The sequence below is a fragment of the Ailuropoda melanoleuca genome, chromosome 3 (genome assembly GCF_002007445.2).
Source record: "Ailuropoda melanoleuca isolate Jingjing chromosome 3, ASM200744v2, whole genome shotgun sequence".
NCBI lineage: Eukaryota > Metazoa > Chordata > Mammalia > Carnivora > Ursidae > Ailuropoda > Ailuropoda melanoleuca.
The window spans coordinates 100,749,111-100,766,490 of record NC_048220.1 but is presented as its reverse complement, the minus strand read 5'-3'; the positions used below and the strand labels follow the sequence as shown (position 1 = coordinate 100,766,490).

General features: G+C 41.6%; 1 protein-coding gene across 3 annotated transcripts in view; it reads left to right on the top strand.

Annotated features, from left to right (window-relative positions):
* The window catches only part of SGCD (sarcoglycan delta), a 941,028-nt gene that overhangs the window by 589,031 nt on the left and 334,617 nt on the right, over positions 1-17,380 (top strand). The gene's annotated exons all lie outside the window — the stretch shown is intronic.

The window sequence follows — 17,380 nt, the reverse complement described above, 5'->3', positions numbered from 1 at the left end:
TAACCTAGACTCAGAGGTCAGGGAGCATCACTTCTAATTCAGTCTGCTGGTGAGGGCAGGCACAAAACCCTTCTAGATTCAAAGAAAGGGCACATGGATTCTACCTCTATATGAGGGAGCTGAAAGTTAAAGGAGAGCATGTAGGATGGGAGATTGTAGTGGATTGAATGGTGGCTCCCACAAAGATGTGTCCTTGTCTCAATCCCTGGAACCTGTGAATGTTACCATATTTGCCCTTATCTATATTAAGGATCTTGATATGAGGAGATCACCCTGGATTACCTTGTTGGGCCCTAAATCCAATGATCATTATCCTTGTAAGACTCAGGCAGAGTAGGATTTGACAGAGAGAAAAGAGCAGGCGGTATAACCGCAGAGGCAGAGATAGAGATGATGCCACCACATGGGACGTCAGGTAGCTTCTGGAAGATGAAAAAGTCAAAGAATGGATTCTCCTCTAGAGCCTCCAGAGAAAGGGCAGCCCTACTGACTCCTTAATTTGAGACTTCTAGCTTCCAGAAATGTGAGAGAATATATTTTTTTAAGCCATCGGTTTTATGGTAATTTGCTATGAAAAGTCACAGGAAACCAGTATGGAGATGGCGATGGCGTTGTGGCCCTCTTTGGAAAGTAGTCTGTCACAGCAATATCAACACCGGCTCAGCCATGCAGACACTCCATCTTGTGTTGAGCATGGTGTGAAGTGTCTGCCTGTGTTATCTCTTTCCTTTCTCACCGTGACCCTTTGAGGAAGTACTGTTATCTCCCCTTTCATGAGGAAACAAAAGCGCAGACTGCCTGCTTAACCTGCCCGACTGGTCAGCTGCTAAGTAGCAGGGGTGGTATAGAGATCCTGGTGTGTCTAACTTCAAAGTTTTGGCTCTTAGCTCTCTTTAGAGGTGTTTGCTGTAAAAAAAAAAAATTGTGTGTGTCATTATCTAGTAATGTATGTAGTTGTATGATGTCCAATGGCAGTGATGGTTAGCGTGCAGCTACGAGTAATGAGGAATGGGCATCAAACTACCGCAGTAGGGGAGGCTGGGTAGCTCAGTCTGTTAAGTGTCTGACGCTTGATTTTGGCTCAGGTCATGATCTCAGGGTCGTGAGATTAAACCCCATGTCAGGGTCCATGCTGAGCGTGGAGTCTACGTAAGATTCTCTCTCGCCCCTGCCCCCCCCCTTGCTTTCTCTCTCTCACTCAAAAACGAAAACAAAACACAAAAACTACTTCTGTCCTGGTTCAGCCATTGACTGCTCAAGCAATTTTATCTTCATGAGTATTTTAAGGAGTCATGCTGACTATGTAACTGGTTCTTGTGTTTTAAGAATCATGGTTGGTTTGCTTTTTGAGTTACTTTGCCTTCACTAAGCCACGTGTAAATAACCACTTGTTGCTTTGAATGATTAGGAATTAAAGACTAGAAAGATTCCTTGGTAGGATCATGGCCCTTCTATTTCACAGAGAAACCTTCTAGCTGGAATGCTTATGTAAAGAAAATTATGCATTTTGACCACATTTTAATTATCAGCCAAATTTATTAGATGGAGGAGTCTCTAGCATCCTTTAAAACTTGCTTTTCTAATAGTAGGTGCTCTGTGTTTATTGCTTCTTAAAATTTATTTTGTTTATTTTTTTAAGATTTTTTATTTATTCATTTGAGAGAGAGACAGACCAAGAGCGCAAGCAGGGGGAGCAGCAGAGGGAGAGGGAGAAGCAGGCTCTCTGTTGAGCAGGGAGCCTGATGCAGGGCTCAATCCCAGGACCCCGGGATCATGACCTGAGCTGAAGGCAGACATTTAACTGAGACATCCAGGCATTCCATATTACATTTTTTTACATTTTCATTTTAAATTTTTATTTTATTTTATTTTATTTATTTATGAATTTATTTATTTATTTATTTATTTATTTATTTATTTTAGAGACAGCATACACGAGAGGTAGGGGGGCAGAGGGAGAGCCCAGTGTGGGGCTCGATCTCTGGACCATGGGCTCGATCCCATGACCTTGAGATCGTGACCTGAGCCAAAGTCTAGAGTCAAACACTTAACCTACTGAGCATTCAGGCGCCCCTCTGTGTTTACTATTAAAGAATGAGTTAGTGAGTGGAATCTGGGAGCAGTTTAAGCCTTTTTTAGTGTAAAATAATATGGTAGGATGTGAGTCATTTAATAACCACTTACCAAGTACCTGCTATGACCAGACACTGTGATGGAGCCTCTGGCGTGTGATTGCTTTCTCAAAGAACTAACAGTGAAAAGATCCATGAAATCATTATCTTTACCATGTGGGCATAATCATCATTTTATTTCAACAGGCGTTTTTAGGTGCCTAGTAACTATATTCCAAAGGACACGATAAAGGAAAACAGATCCATTCTACCCCCATAACATCCTTACTCTTGTAACAGTTCTTTGCACCTTAGAAAACCATCTATTGTGTTATGTGATTCTTTATAAATGGGAGAGACATGGCAGGGATAATTTAATTTTACCCTTTTGATTGAAGGGGCTGCCAAGGCTCAGAGATCTGTTTAAGGTCTCATGTCTAGTAAGTGCTATAATCAACCTCCCAACTTGAGAATACGTAAGAATGAACAATGAGCAATATAACTCGACCACAGTGGCCTTTTCCAGATTGAGGCAAGTCATGGGGCCATTGTTTATGGGATATATGGAAAAAGACTCACCACATTCTTGTTCCTTAGCTGGCCATTAAATTTGGGTTGGTCAATATCAGGGAGTTTGGGCCATTAATGTACAAGATTGTAATCAGCGATGTTAAGTAAGCATATTTTCTCTCTCTAGCAAATCTCTTAATTCCAAGGTAAGAGGGGAGGTGTGTCCCTAAAACCAAAGGTAGAAGAGAATGATCATTTGAGTCACTTGGTCCCTCACTGGATTTAACCAGCTTCATGCCACACATAGTTGGTTGCTGTCTTAGAAATGAACGCTTTATAGTTCACATGAGGAATTTCAGATAATCTCAATTGAAACATGCACTGCAGTCTGGCAAGGAGGATTTCATGAGAGCCGGGATAATCTGTGTTTTGTTTATTCACTGGTGGAGAGCCTGTGCTTCTGACTTTTGTGGTTTTCTTTGAAAAATAGTTTCCTGGTCCCAATTAGGTGAATGGCTCTTCTATTCGAAATTCTCAGCTCTTCAGATCTGTTGTTAATCTAGTCCCTATCTGGTTATAGCCTAATGAATGCATAACAATCGTACTCAACACGTGTTTATTGATCTCTTCCTGTCATCTGAGCACTGTATTAGGTGCTGGAGGTACAACAGTGAACAAAAGCAAATGCAGTTCCTTCCTCAAGGAGCTTGCTGTCCAGGAGGGGAGACAAGTAGTAATCACATGATCAAACAATCAAATGCAAAAGTGCCACTGTGATAAGTGGGTGCTGTAAGAATGTATGAAAGGGTGATTTGGCATAATCAAAGAGGGGACTTTCAAGATGAGATGATTGCATAGATGCCAAAGGTGAAAGTGAACAAAGGAAGACAAAGGAAAAAAAGATGAAATCAATCTAGTAATGTTGTATGTGGATCCCTAGGAAATCTGAGAACCATAGTTCCCTTTGGAGGAAGTGTGGGATGGTGGTAGGGGGTGAGGTGGTGAGGTAGGTGGGAAAGGCTGGTGGAAGGTGCCTTTCCCTTATCATGGTATTTTATTGAACATTTTGCAAGGAGTGCAAGCTTATGTAATATTTGAGGGGCTCAATGAACAGAAATAAATGAGCTAAAAGGAAAAAAGAGAAGAAAAATCATAAATAGGGAAGAAAGATGTAAAATGATACTTGCTCTCTTTAAGGACCATTTAGCTTCATCATGGCTGAATTAGGGACCTCACCTGTGAGGGTGAATACAGACTGTGATTCACCATGCTTAATACAAATTCTACATTAGAAAAAGGAAGCTTGTTACAATAGGGCTTTGCTTTCTTCATTGGCACAAAACAGTTTCTGACCACTCACAGGTGCATTGACTGCAAGATTGCCAAATGGGTTATTTTCATGAGTAGGATGGCATGTATTGAGATTATTGTTCTTATTTGTGCCAGGCATGGTACCGAGCACTTAATTATCCCCTCTTCCCAGATGAGGAAGTTGAGGCTTCTAAGAGAGATCAAGTCGCTTTCCCATGGTTGCAGTAAGTGACAGACCTGGAACACGAAGCTAATATGAACCCAGAACTCCTAATAACTGTGCCATACATCCTCCCATGTTCCGTTGTAGGCTGAGAGATCACGGTCTCTGTTCCTCAGAACCCCCAGTCTCCATGCTTGGACCATTCCAGTAGTGTCACAAAAGTCAACAGCAGGGTACATGAAGAATGCTGATTTTCCGAAGGTGAACTGATTTCTAGAACCTTCCAAATGTCTGCACGTTAGGATGAATACTACTTCTTCTCAACTGGTGATATGCCTCCCACACAGTTTATTGAGAAATTGTCTGCTCTTCCTGTTTTCTAATGGAGTTTATTGTTTCTTTCCTCTCATATTGGACAAATCACTTACTGAACTTAGAGGGGTTAAGAGGCCTCACAACCAGCGGACTTAATTACGTTGGAACAAATCCCCTAATCCAGACTGCCCAGCTTCTTGGCTCATTTTCCATCACACTCTCATTGTCCAGAGTTGTTCTGAAGCCATGGTGCCAACCAATGCTTTAGAAAGATCCTGATAATGTAAAAAATTTAGTGTTAGAGGCAGTGTGGTATAATGGGTTTAGAGAAGTCAAACTCAGGTTCAAACCTCGGCTCTGCTACTCATGAGCCAGGTGATATTAGCAAAGTAGTTTAACTTCTTTGAGCCTTGATTTACTCATTTATAGTAATGGGACTCATAATACTTGCTTTGTGGAGTTCTGATGAAGATTTAAACAGAAGGTAGAGCTGGGTAGACACCAGTAAATGCTTGCCATTATTAATGTCAACTTGAGTACTTGGAGAATTGCCTTGCAAAGAGGAGAAGAAGATCTGGTTGCTACAATTTAGCGTAGAGTCATAAGCTCACTTTTTAAGAAATGACTAATAGCGTCTTAAAAGCATGTTTAACTTGGGTGTGGCTGAAAATCATCATTGCTCTAAGAGTTACAGTTACTGCAGCATTTTATAGGTACACATTATTGCTGATTCAACTTAGAACTGCATGAAACACAGGAAACTATAACCTTCCTAATGGATGAGACTGCCTATAAAGGAGCAAACTACTAAATAAACAAAGTAATTGTGTATCATGAGATGTCCTTGAATGGAATAAAAAGATGCAACAATGTGCTGGAGACACAGGTGAGCATACGTCTCTCTGGAGAGGTGGATTTTAGTAGAAGCCTAAAGAATGAGATTGAGGCAGCCATGGATAAGGCTGAGGGAGATTTCAGGCAGAGGGAGAGGGAAGAGCAAAGGTGCTGATGGGGAAAGGCATGGCCTTGACAGTGTCCACATGGCAAGAAGGAGTTGTCGTTCAGTCTTCCCTGTTGGAAGGCAAGCTCCAGATAGGAGACAGAGAAGGAACAATACACTTGGCACTCAGGTTCCTGCTCTGCACAGTGTCATTCATGAGAGGCCAGTTGACCTTCAGTGACTCGTTCCTGATTGGTACGATGTGGTGTTTACAAAAGGCGGCTGGAATGTCCCACCCTCGTGGAAGCCCTGTGCCTGTCGCTGGTCTAGTCAAAGCCAATATCCCTGTCTGTCAATGAAGATTGATTGTCCGAATGCCCTAGAAATTGTGGTGATGGTGTGATGGCTGCTGGCCTTGTAACTGGTCTTAGAGATGGCATCACTGTGGGAAATCGTTCAGTCATGGACACATTGGGGGACGATATGTGAATATACAGTCTGTCTGGTTTTTCTCAGAGCCCACAGCAACCTTAAAGTATTGTAAATGGGCTCTACTATCTAATCAGGGAATTATAGCAATCTATTAATTGCTATTTCTGATTATTTGCATTTAATTAAGGGGTACTCTTGAGAGAATGATGGACAGCGTAACCTCAAAATATGGCTTTGCATCTTGGATAATTGACTATAATTCCTGTTTTTACAGCTTTTCTAAATTGTTTAGTTCTCCAGATGTTTCCTAAAACAATGATTTTTACCTCTTTCCTTTCCATGGGTGAGCAGTGGTTTCCCATAAAAGCTTATATGGTTTAGTTTTCTGAACTAAATTAAAGCTTAATTAGCCAAAAATCCAGATCTGCTATGTGTTTATAAAATTTATATAAGCATAATTAATTTCAGTTAATTGCATAAGTAGCTTTTCCATGCAAACGGTAACCTTTTCTCGGCTGACCTCTAAACGTCAGATTTCAGGTTACCTACCTTTCTACTTCCCCCCCCCGCCCCCGTAATACTAAATCAACTTGCATAATTCTCAAAGTATTACTCCTTCCTTTGATTTATGACTTTTATCACAGAAGTCAGTGATTACCTCTACAACCCGTGTTTCATGTTTTGAAAATGCAATGAAAAAAGTGTGCTAGAATAGCATTGCTTTTGTTTTGATGAAAGCCAAAAAGAAAAATTAGAAATATGATTTTGATATGTTCTCTGAAGCCCACTACCTCTCATAAAGTTACGTAGGCTTTTTTAGTCTATTTGAATGACAGTTCAAATTACATTGATCAGCTAACTGTCAAAAAGAATAGCTATTATTTTTAAAATCTCCTGATATTTCCAGGATTTGTCTTCCTGAGAAGAATGATAACTTCACCATATGATAAGCCACATTCCCTTGCTGCAGAAGCTATTCCCCTTGCAGAAATCTTTAGAAAACCATATTTAATCCTAAGGAATGATTCTCTGAAAACAAGCCTTTTCACTTGATTGGCAATTAAACTTTCTTATTAGTTCTTTATCATTTCCCTAATAAGGTTTGCATATAAATCGAGTGTGGTGAAATTCTCCCTTTTTTCTCTCTTCCTTGTTCATTTTTTTGGAAGGGGTGGGTGCTGTTTTTGGAGCTCTTTCAGAAGACCCGAGGGGTTCTTTTCCAGGAGCATCAGGCAAAACTCACCATCTGTCTTACTGGCCTGAATGGTGTCACATGCTCATCTCTGGACCAGTAACTGTGGCCATGGAGTATGATTGTGATCATTGGCTTGGGCCAGAGTCACAAGTCCAGGGACTAGTATCTAGGGCGTATAGGCTGTGCAGGGAGGTACAGGAGCAGAAAGAAAATTAGGGTCATACCAAGTGAAGGGATGGAGATTAGTGGGAAGGCAATCACAGGTGCATCTCACAGAGCTGAATACTGCATTTTAATGGGATTGTAACACCAGCAGCCTGGGGAACCTCTTGACTTTAGAGTGACTTTTGCTTCAAGATGGTCAGTGTGTGTGCATTTTGAATGTGAAAAGTGCTCCTCCTTGCTAGATCTCTCTAAGGTTCATTAACAACCAGTATTATAGAACCAATTCAAAAGGAACATGTTTTCAGTGCCTATCTTATTATTAGCTTCAGGGCTACATTTTTTTAAATGCATAATGAAATCCATGGAATATTTAGAAAGAATGTGGCACTTTGCAAAATTGGCTTTGGTGGCTGTGCATGGCTTATAGGGGGAAGGGAAAGTGTCTGGCAATTGCATGAATTGAAAAACCTTTGGTCGGTCTCTAGGCTACAGTTAACCGTAAGCAGTTGGGGGAAAAGAGAGAGAGAGAGAGAGAGAGAGAGAGAGAGAAATCCAGTTTGTGACTTTCCGAGGATCTACAGAGGCTCATTACCTTTTTAATCTTGTACACACACTATGGGAAGGTCGTTTTCCCCTATGTGTATGAAGTCAGCCTCCCTACCTTTGTGGGGTTTTTGCTCATTTCATAGAATAAGAAATGGGAACTGGCTATTGTTAGTGACAGGACAGGGCTTCAAGAATAATGAGGGTCACTCCTCCTTTCCCTAAGGACTGGGAAAGCAAAGGTACACACAGACATGGTAGCTTTTTTTAAATAGCCATCATTATCATTTTCTCTCCAGAACCATGTAGACTCTCATCATTATTAAAGTCAGGATACTTGGGTTACAGTCTGGGCTTTGTCACAAGCTCTGGGACTTTGGGCGCACTCTTCATCCCCTCTGGGCATCGTGGTGCATGTTGATAAAATGGAGAGTTTCGAAGGCATACAGAACCAAGTTACATCTCAGATTGCTTTTATCTTTAAAGTTGTAAACATCTGGAGTGGGGAGATGTAAAACAGCGCCTTTTGAATTAAAAATGGCATCTTACTTAGTCTCTCTTAACCATCTACTAAAATGTAGAAGATAAAACAGAGAATGAGGAATCACTCTATCATCGAAGCTAGGAATGGCAGTCAGTCTCTTACCAAACTCTTGGAGGCCTCGTTGGGAACCTTTGAGGTTTAGGAAACAACATAAAAGGGTACAGTAAAGGTACTTGCCTGTCAGGCCATTGGAAAGACAGAATTCCTCCTCTCACCAGAAAGGAGATGTTTTACCTTTGGACCCATATCTTTGCCTTGGATGCAAAAGCCAGTATGGGTGGGAAATGAGAAGACCATCATGTCCTCTGTTCCTTGTGGGTGCTGTTTTGGAGTCAGTGTAATTTTCAGTTATCTTCCCCCCTCAGGGAATAAACATCCACCTGTGTGTGTGTGTGTGTGTGTGTGTATATACATATATAGATACGTATATAGATATATAGATATGCTTATTTAATATATGAACATATATACACGCATGCACAAATGCATATGTGTACACATATATCCGTGTACAAAAATATGTACATATATGTACACGAACTAGTGAGAAGCTACAATCCCAAAATAACAACAGTCAGAAATAGGATAGAGCCAAGACATCGGTGTCTTGGGAGGCACAGTTTGCAGGTAGAAAGCTCCTTAAGCAAGCGAAGGTATGGGGAGACATGGGTAGCCCTATAAACTGTAAAATGTCCTTCATGAATTGCATCTGTTCAGTGTTGTGAGAGATGAGCTACCTTCCCAACCCCCAGAGGCACAGCTGAGCAGCCGTGTGAGAAGGGCATTCAGGCAGTGCCCATGGAGATGGTACGTGTCTACACCACATCTATACCGTGCTTTCCTCTTGGCATCAGTAGAGGCAACCCAGAGCCTGTGACAAAAACTATAGAATAAGAAACAGAAGCATCGTCTTGAAGAGGTGGAGAAAAAGCACACTTCTGAAAATGATTTACTTTACAAATCAGAAGAACAGTTTAGAAAACTGAGGGGCGGGAAGTGGTGGAACGGGGAAAGGTCATTGTGATTTCTCCTCGGCAGAAGAATGGAAATCCATAAAGACAGATCAGGCAGACAAGAAGGTCAGAGAATTGAGGAAAATGACATAGGAAACATGGTAAGGGAACTGAAAAGGCAGTAACAGAATGAAAGCCCCCTTCGGAATCACCACAGAATTCATATTGAGAAAAAGTAAATCAGCTACATGAAGAATAAAATGGAAGTGCTTTCCTGGAAATGCATACAGAAGCAAAGTGATAAAGCAGAAGAAAATTAAGATGATTACTATGGTGGATAAAGACTGAGTTATAGACATTTCTCCAAATTCTTATAGAGATTCCTGAGGAAAAGAGTAGAACGGAGACTAACACTTCAAAGACACAATCAAAGAACATTTTTCTGAGCTGGATTTACTGAAAGATTTCATTGAGAGCCATATAAAATAAGTGAAAAGACAACCACACTCAACTACACCCAGGCAAAATATATGTTTCCAATATAACAACAGAAAAATCTTGTGAAAGAACAGAAGTTACGCTGATCAAGGAATTCTCCTTTGGATTGCTGCAGTAGGAGTGGATGGGAAAGATGAATCCCATGAATGTTACAGTCAGAGAAGTTGTCTACCCTCTGATGAGAAAATGAAAATGCTTTCTCACATGTTCTGAGCCTCACAAGACACTCCTTCCCTTCCCTATTTGCTCCAGCCAAGTGAAAACTTAGACAAATTAACCCCAATGAGAGGGGCTGTGATATAAAATGGCTGCTGGGTAAGCATTAGAGCCACTTACATATGAAAGATTTCTAAACACTTGCTGAAAATTATAAAATGCAATTATAAATGGATAAAAAGAGATGCAGTATGTTAAATAATCTAAAATCCAATATCTAAGATGCCAGATTATATCCAAAAAGACCAAAAAGGGGGTAAACTCTAGGGGTACAGGAATAGGTCCATGAAGATGTGAATTTGTTCAAAATTGTGTGTATTATATACAAGCAATAAAAAACTACCATTTCTGTTTTTACTTTGATATTAAATAAAACCAAACGAATGTTAAAAAAAAAAAAAAGAAAGAAAAAACATCGGGGCACCTATGTGGCTCAGTTGTTGAGCGTTCAACTGGATTTCAGCTCAGGTCATGATCTCAGAGTCGTGGGATTGAGCCCTGTGTCAGGCTCTGTCCTCAGTGAGAAGTCTGCTTGGGATTCTCTCTCTGCCTCTCCCTCTTCTCCTCCCCCTACTTGTACTCTCTCTCTCTCAAAAAAATAAGTGGATAAAATCTTAAAAAGAGAAAAAGAAGGGACACCTGGGTGGCTCAGTCAGTTAAGCGTCTGCCTTCAGCTCAGGTCATGATCCCGGAGTCCTGGGATCCAGCCCAGCATCTGGCTTCCTGTCCAGTGGGGAGCTTCCTTCTTCTGCCTCTGCTGCTCCCCTTGCCTGTGCTCTCTCTCTCTCAATCTCTGTCAAATAAATAAAATCTTAAAAAAAAAAAAAGAAACAAAAAAACCTTAAGATTGCATTTCTTCTAAAGCTGAGGTCCGGGGAGGAAGAAATTGTAACTCAAAAGCAGCAGACAGCACTAAATCGACAGTCAAGCAAGCATGAAGGGTATTCAGATTAATTTAAAAGACTCATTCTAATTATCTGTTAATGCTAGCAGGGAAACCATCCTGTAGCTTCATGGCCTATGTGAACATGCAAAAGACACTGTTTTGTCTTAGATCTTTGACAGGGACATGTAGACAGTTCCCCTGACACTCCCTCGCACAATATGCTAGGTTCCCACTGGCTCGTACTGTGCACCAGCCCTGCTGATTGGTCCTACCTACAACCAAGCAGGGACTGGGGGGCAGGTGTGCCCGGGCTGGAGCCTCTCTGGCAGCAGGGTCTGGTGCTTTCCCCTCTGCTACGGCTGCTGTTGTAAACTGAATAGTTTCTGGGGTGCCGTGCCAGCTTGGTGACACAGCGTGAGCCTTGTGCCAGTGATAAGTAGTGTGACTTCTCTATAACTAAGTTTGACCTTCAGAAACACTGTGAAATCTTGACCCGAATGGCAAAACCAGTGTTTGCAGTTCTTTGGCACTTGTAATACCGTTTCTTTCCCCCTTAAATGAGGAGTTTCCTGAGAAGCCCTAAGACCCCTTCCAGCTTTTACTGGTGAGAAGCTGGGGCTTTTCTTCGGTGTCTTCAGCGTGTAGAGTCTGTACTGTGTGCCTTAGTGCATACTTACATTTACCACTTTTTATCTTAAGGTTTGAAATGTCTCTTCCAGGGAGAACCTCTGTACTAAAAAGCAAGACTAGCTTCTTTTCTGTAGTAAATTTCTCATTTTTTTCAGGGCCTTGTAGCTTCATTTTTTAAGGGGCAGCTAATACTCTATCTCCCTGAAGAAAGGGGGTAAACCAGATGATTCCCTGAGATGCCTTCCAGCTCTAAGATCTGTGTTTGTGGGGCCCTGTGTGTGTGCGAGAGGATTGAGATTTAACTAAAGAGGTTAAGGAGTATTACTGTTTTCAGGACAAGGGCTATAAATTGATGGTTTCTTTATCCACCGCAGGGCTTAGAACCAAGGGGTGAACATAGTTGATACTCTATAGAGACCTGGGTTTATGGTGGTGTTATTTCCCCACGGCACCTGAGGATATAGGAGTAAGTTGAAGAGGAAATTGGGGTTTGGATCTGGAGTCATGAGATCCCACTGCCAGCTCTACACCTAACGTGGCCTAAGAACATCCACTTAGGGCTCTCTGGACTACATTTCTGCTTGTGAATGGAAAGGTTTGACTTAGATCAGGAGTTGTGGACTGTGGTTGGCACTCTGCCTAGCAGAGTGTGCTGTTGGGCCTCCGGGGTGTTGACAATTGTCCTTAACAGGAAAAGCCTTTAGAAGGGGTACATGAGCCCTGCATTCTGCCAAGGCCCACACCAAATCCCTGTCACATGACGCCATTGGATGCCGCTCCTTGATGCTTGCCTTGTTGGCCTTTACAGGCATTTGATAATCACCTAAAAAGAGAGAGAGAGAGAGAGGAGGATTCAATTTTGTTTCTAACATTAGTTTTCTGCTCTGCAACTCGGGACGGTTGGTGTGCAAAGGTTGGTTTTTGTTTTTTTTTTTTTTAGTAGACTTTGGAGGTTAAAAACAATTTGACTAATTAGAATGGATTGATGTGGGAAAAAATGTCAACCTAGGAAGACACACCAGAGAAATTCCAAATGGGTTTGAAAATGGAAATAGAAAAGCTGAATCAGTCTACTTGTTTTCAGGTGCCTTCTCTTCACAGCCATTAGTTTGGCCTGAACGACACCAAAATGGTCCTAATGGCCCCAGTCACAAGAGCTATTACAGGTTGTCTAACTTGGTTAAATTCTTTTCTGCTTTAAATTGTTAATGATTCAGCATTTCACGGCTAGAGTCAGGTGCTCTCAGAGGGCGCCTTCCTTAAAGGTCACTCACTCTCCAGAAATCAACATCCAAGATTAAGATTGCAGATTCTGCTCAGTGACCTTGGGAGAATAATTATTTCTTAGATACGGGACTCAGAAGGCTCAGCTCTAGGGCGGGAGACCCCCTGGTTGGTGTTGTCAGGAAAAGCAGAGAGGCTGGTGAAAATCAAGAGTGTGGGGAGGGGTGGACACTGTGGGAATGAGTATCCCTCTCTCTGATAGAGGGACGCGGGTTGCTACCAAAGAGGGTGGAGAATTCCTTGTACACCAAACACAGTGCCTTCCCTCATTTCAACTTCACCTGAGGCCTAGGCAGTCAACGCGGTTATCGCAAGGTAACAGACAAGGAAACTGAGGCTTGCAGAGGTGCGGGAACCTGACTGTCTAAGAGAGATGAGGGTTTGCCCATGTTTCATGAAGGGCATATAACTGTTCTTTGCACCCCGGGGCCTGATGAATGATTTATGCATTTTATTCATTTATCATGATGCTACAGTGTCTGAGAATAAGCTTCTTGTAAATGTTGACATGAGAACCCCTCTGTCACCTGCACCGGATTGTCAGTATGACATCTACACGGCTGAAACATCTGCATTCCCAGAGTGAGTGCGGGTGGTTGCAGGATGTTTTATTTATTTTTTTATTTATTTACTGAAATTTTTAGGAAGAGATCACCTCATGCCATTAATAGAAACAAACAAAAAGATGGGGAAGGGGAAATTTTGTGAGCCAATAGGTAAAGGGTGATGAGAAAGTGGAATACTAAAGTAGTCAGCAAAGTGGTATGCAGTTAAAAGTAATTGGACTCTAATTTCTAAGATTCTGTGGGAGGCCAATAGGGGATTTACTGTATTTTTTTTCCTGCTTGCAAACCAGCAAGTAGATGATTCATGTACTGGGGGGGAAAAAAAACAATGATTTTTTTTTTTTATGACATTTAGTTACTAGCTTAGCTTTCTATTTTTACCCTACCCTAGTCCCTGAGCATGTTTTTCCCTTATTTAGGAAACCTGCAACTACAAATGTGCTCAATTCATTTTGTTACCTTTCTGCTAAATATAGAAAACAATGCCTACATTGCCATGCCGAGGGATTATTTTAAATAGGATTGAGAGCAATTTAAAAGCTGGCCCTCTGGTGTTTGCATCATACAAAACCAAAAAATTTTTAAAGATTTTATTTATTTATTTGAGACATACTGTGCATGAGTAGGGGCGAAGGGCAGAGGGAGAGGGAGAAGTGGACTCCCCACTGGGCAGGGAGCCCAACATGGGGCTCAATCCCAGGACTCTGGGATCATGACCTGAGCCAAAGGCAGATGCTTAACCGACTGAGCCCCCCAGGGGCCCCAAGGTTTTCTTTTTTCTAACTCACTCTGGGATTTGTTTATTTTTAGGAATATTTTTTTATTATATAAATTGGGGGATAAAATAGTCTTTAACATTGCTTTATACTGAGGCAAATTGGCTTAGGATTGATGTAGGGAACACTGTCAATTCCTCTGATGCTTACAAAGAGAGAGTCGTGGTAGAAGAGTGGAAGTCTAAGGCACAGGTGGCATGAGCTGGAGAGAAGGGAGAGACCCAGTGTCAGGTGTGTGACAGCCGTGGAGTGGGACTGTCCTGTCAGGGAAACGGGAAGGTGACAGCCTGGAGTCAAAGTGCAGGCTTCCTCCTTGGGCTCTCACAGACTTTCTCGAGAACCCAGGGTGTGCAATGCCAACTCTGAGTCAACATTTTATCTCCCATAGTACTGGGGAAATTGATCTCCTTTTAAAGGTTCTTCCTGTTCCTTCCCGCCTTCCTCCTCCGTTTTCATGGCCACGACTAATTCAGGCCCTCTTTATTTCATGTAACCCCTACAGGCTCTTGTGGGCCTAGCCTTGTGCAACAGATCCTTCTTAAATGTTACTTCTGTGTGTCACTCCCCTTCTGCAGAATGGTCATCAGTTCACAAGTGCCAGCTGTGTAAAAGAGGACATTCATCTGCCTGACTTGGAGGGGTCTCTAATCACACTACCCTTCCAGCTGTCCATTGGGCTTTTTAAATTCTCCAGGGGGATGTTCGCCCATTTCCCTTTGGGTGACCTGATCACTGTCCCATGCATGAATGTGCTCTTCTGATCTCCATCCCTTTGAGCCTGATGCTTACAGCCTTTGACTTACATTGAATAAAAGATGCAGGACACACACTGACTACACTAATCTGTCTTGCATATGTTGAATTTTGCCTTTCATTGTTTCAAACTATCCTAGGATGACTGCCACTTCCCTTTCCCCATTAGCATGCCATCATAGCAAAAATGCCCTGTGTTTTCCTTAATCTCTAAATAATTAGAAAATAAAGCAGTATTCATGATGAACAGCAGAGGTCTTAAGACAGTTGAGGCAAACTTGGGCATTTTGAGTACGTCAACAGCGGTGAAACTATATTCTTTTCTGGGCCCTCTTTGAACTTGAGCTAGCTGATTGTGTGAAATTCTAATGGAAAAGAGCAAAATTAACGTGCTGCCATGTGGGCAATGTCATTACTGAAGCTTGTTCATAAGGTGTGGCGTAATGGGCTCGATGTTTTGTAGTGTCTTTATGCTGTGTTAATCTGTTATTGGAGAGGCATAATTTACTTTTTTGGCACACCCTTTAAGAGATTGGTGATGCAGGAAGAGGAGACAGTCTATAGTCATCAACAATGGGTAGCTTTACTATTGTTCTCACCTATAATAGCCAACTCTCTTCAGCCCATTAAGCCATTAGTCATGGCTCATTTGGTGTACCTTCCCCAGGAAGTTGCTTTCCATTGTCTTAGGTTTCCTCTTACCTCCTCCTTGTGGGCTGCCCAGAAATCATAGCAATACAGATCATCACCATTCATATTTACTTGTAGACTCTTTTGTACATATTTCTTGCCAATGATGTGTATACATCAACCAGTATATGAATTCCGTGAAGGCAGGAGTAACAATTTACCCAGAAAAATGCATGCTCTGGGGGACATAGGGCTATTTTAGTTAATTACTTCAGGACTGTGGGATTTAACTTGCCTCCTATGAATTCAGTATCATGAAGCTTTTAAAACAGCATTCAGCATTCTGTCACGGTACTGGATACCTTGCAGTTTACTATGTATTGGGTGTTAAAATTTATTTTGTCCATTCTCAGTGCATCTCTTTCAAGCTAAAAGAGCTTGTGCATTTATGCCCCTGTTCTATTCCCTTCAGGTCTTTCTAGATTCCAATCATGTATCACTCCTTAGCCCTTGTGTTATCAGCCTGAGATACCCTAATGAAGATGACATTTTACAAAATGTACAGAAATGTAGTGATTTGCATCTTCTTTTTGTACCATCCCAGAGGGATGGAATAGTGATTCTGGATCATCAGAGGTATTTGGTGTTTAAATGTACAGTTAATAGTTGATCGTAATTTAGCTGTCTAGACATTAGAGCAGGTTTCATTTATGTTGGTGTTAGCTTTCGTGTCTTCTAGATAATTTGCAGGAGAAGAGTATGATTTCCTCTAAAAGAGATCTGTAAGGGAGGACACTTGCCAATCCAATTACAACTCCAATTTCTCATTTCTTTTTCTTTAACCTCTAATAATTTTGTTGGCCTTTTAAATAAAAACATCTCATATTTTTTTTTATATCTCTCCCAGTTAATGCTAATTTTGGTTTTAATGTTCCCTCTTCAGTATCTCTTCTATTGATTTGGTAGGAGTTACCTTTAATCACTTAAAAGTAAGTAACGCATTAAGACCGCCCAAGGCTAGCCTATATTTGGAAAAATCACTCCATTTAAGAATTAGTTTAACAAGAGCCTATTACACATTTTACTTTGGAAATTCACCAGGATTCTTTCCATCTCCGTGAAAGCATTTATTATCCAGAAGAAATTAGGCCTAATTTTAAAGAATGCCACAATGAGCAAAACTTCCTTAAATTTCCAGAAATGGCCGTGGCTCTGACTATAATAATGTTTAAGAGTCATAGAATTTTAGCACTGAAAGTGAATGGATCACAGTTGTAATTAGGATGTTGCTTCCTTCAGATATCTCAAAACCATTTCAGCAGTCAAACAAGGCACAGACATAGGGGGCTATGATGAACTCGGGCCAAGAGGTCTCATCCATTCATAGATATTTTTGTTAGGGTTTGTGTCCTGTGAGTGCCTGCCAAGAACAACGCGTCACCCAGTGGTCAACATGAAGGGGGACAGGTGTGGAGAGACCAATCACACTGTGTCGCATTGCTGAGGAAGAAGACACCAGGTCTTTGGATACCTCTCCTTCAAGATAGTTTTCTGAGATGGGGTCTAGAAAAATTTAATAGAAGCTGGAAGAGGAGAAGTGCTGTCAATGGATAGGTTTATTTGGGGTGGGCAGTAACTATGATGAAAACAGTATCCAGTGGGGATAGGGTGAGGAACAGAGAGAGAGAGAGAGAGAGAGAGAGAGAGAGAGAGGAAGTTATGCAAGAGGAAGAGGGGCCAAAGACCAAGGAGGGCAGAAAGTTTTCAAAGTGTATATCAGTATCCTCAGTGTCCAGATAATTCTTATCCCTCCCTAGCTTTGAATGCATCTTGGACTCTAAGGGGCTGCGTTACCCGGAAGCTGCATCATGGGTAAGCTATGGAACAAAGCCACCCATGTCTGGCTTGATACCAGTAACCAGCATTGGGGGATCTTCAGAGCTGTGGGGAAAGTAACAA